This window comes from Schistocerca cancellata, chromosome 2 (assembly GCF_023864275.1).
Source record: "Schistocerca cancellata isolate TAMUIC-IGC-003103 chromosome 2, iqSchCanc2.1, whole genome shotgun sequence".
Taxonomy (NCBI): domain Eukaryota; kingdom Metazoa; phylum Arthropoda; class Insecta; order Orthoptera; family Acrididae; genus Schistocerca; species Schistocerca cancellata.
In genome coordinates, this window is record NC_064627.1 from 77,682,639 (window position 1) to 77,685,173 (window position 2,535).

General features: G+C 52.0%; 1 non-coding gene across 1 annotated transcript; it reads right to left on the minus strand.

Annotated features, from left to right (window-relative positions):
• Nucleotides 1-676: 676 nt before the first annotated feature.
• Nucleotides 677-750, minus strand: Trnat-ugu (transfer RNA threonine (anticodon UGU)). The gene has a single exon. It is a non-coding gene; the product is annotated as a tRNA-Thr (tRNA).
• Nucleotides 751-2,535: the final 1,785 nt, after the last annotated feature.

Sequence of the window (2,535 nt, forward strand, 5' to 3'; positions counted from 1 at the left end):
GTTTATGTTTTCTTATTGGCAACGTTACGTAGCGCTCTATATCAAAATCACTGGCTGTGCTGTGTGCAGTCTGTGGCTAGTTTGCATTGTTGTCTGCCATTGTAGTGTTGGGCAGCGGCAGCTGGATGTGAAAAGCGCGTAGCGTTGCGCAGTTGGAGGCGAGCCGCCAGCAGTGGTGGATGTGGGGAAATGAGATGGCGGATTTTTGAGTACAGAATGGATATTATGAACTGTTATGTATATTATGATATTAAGGTAAATACATTGTTTGTTCTCTATCAAAATCTTTCATTTGCTAACTATGCCTATCAGTAGTTAGTGCCTTCTGTAGTTTGAATCTTTTATTTAGCTGGCAGTAGTGGCGCTCGCTGTATTGCTGTAGCTTGAGTAACGAAGATTTTTGTAAGGTAAGTGATTTGTGAAAGGTATAGGTTAATGTTAGTCACGGCCATTCTTTTGTAGGGATTTTTGAAAGTCAGATTGCGTTGCGCTAAAAATATTGTGTGTCAGTTTAAGCACAGTCTTGTACAATTGTTCTAAGGGGACGTTTCATTGAGACCACATATACCCGTGACCACCGCCGCCAGCAATGAAGTACAATAGCATTACAATGAAATGACAACCCCTAGCTGCTTACAGGCGTTGACATACATCAACGGGGACAGATGAAAATGAGTGCCCCGACCGGGACTCGAACCCGGGATCTCCTGCTTACATGGCAGACGCTCTATCCATTTGAGCCACCGAGGACACAGACAGCAGGGTTTATCCCTGGTACGCCTTCCGCGAAACTCACATTCTCAACGTATTGTCGCGCACTACATTCGTAGTGCCTCCGCCCATTATACTCATTACTCGCGGCGCGTTGCCGATTCCCGTAAGAGATCGGGCTCTTGTTGTGCATCCGCACAGAAGAAGAAGATGGTCGAGTGGTCGGTGAGCCTTAACTATATATATATATATACACTCCTGGAAATTGAAATAAGAACACCGTGAATTCATTGTCCCAGGAAGGGGAAACTTTATTGACACATTCCTGGGGTCAGATACATCACATGATCACACTGACAGAAAACCACAGGCACATAGACACAGGCAACAGAGCATGCACAATGTCGGCACTAGTACAGTGTATATCCACCTTTCGCAGCAATGCAGGCTGCTATTCTCCCATGGAGACGATCGTAGAGATGCTGGATGTAGTCCTGTGGAACGGCTTGCCATGCCATTTCCACCTGGCGCCTCAGTTGGACCAGCGTTCGTGCTGGACGTGCAGACCGCGTGAGACGACGCTTCATCCAGTCCCAAACATGCTCAATGGGGGACAGATCCGGAGATCTTGCTGGCCAGGGTAGTTGACTTACACCTTCTAGAGCACGTTGGGTGGCACGGGATACATGCGGACGTGCATTGTCCTGTTGGAACAGCAAGTTCCCTTGCCGGTCTAGGAATGGTAGAACGATGGGTTCGATGACGGTTTGGATGTACCGTGCACTATTCAGTGTCCCCTCGACGATCACCAGTGGTGTACGGCCAGTGTAGGAGATCGCTCCCCACACCATGATGCCGGGTGTTGGCCCTGTGTGCCTCGGTCGTATGCAGTCCTGATTGTGGCGCTCACCTGCACGGCGCCAAACACGCATACGACCATCATTGGCACCAAGGCAGAAGCGACTCTCATCGCTAAAGACGACACGTCTCCATTCGTCCCTCCATTCACGCCTGTCGCGACACCACTGGAGGCGGGCTGCACGATGTTGGAGCGTGAGCGGAAGACGGCCTAACGGTGTGCGGGACCGTAGCCCAGCTTCATGGAGACGGTTCCGAATGGTCCTCGCCGATACCCCAGGAGCAACAGTGTCCCTAATTTGCTGGGAAGTGGCGGTACGGTCCCCTACGGCACTGCGTAGGATCCTACGGTCTTGGCGTGCATCCGTGTGTCGCTGCGGTCCGGTCCCAGGTCGACGGGCACGTGCACCTTCCGCCGACCACTGGCGACATCATCGATGTACTGTGGAGACCTCACGCCCCACGTGTTGAGCAATTCGGCGGTACGTCCACCCGGCCTCCCGCATGCCCACTATACGCCCTCGCTCAAAGTCCGTCAACTGCACATACGGTTCACGTCCACGCTGTCGCGGCATGCTACCAGTGTTGAAGACTGCGATGGAGCTCCGTATGCCACGGCAAAATGGCTGACACTGACGGCGGCGGTGCACAAATGCTGCGCAGCTAGCGCCATTCGACGGCCAACACCGCGGTTCCTGGTGTGTCCGCTGTGCCGTGCGTGTGATCATTGCTTGTACAGCCCTCTAGCAGTGTCCGGAGCAAGTATGGTGGGTCTGACACACCGGTGTCAATGTGTTCTTTTTTCCATTTCCAGGAGTGTATATATTTTAAGATGGTATCTGTTCTTTCGGACTTGTCCGAATGAGTATAATGGGCGGGGGCACCACGAATGTAGTGCGGGACAATACGTTGAGAATGTGAGTTTCGCGGGAGGCGTACCAGAGATAAATCCCTGCAGTCGCGCTA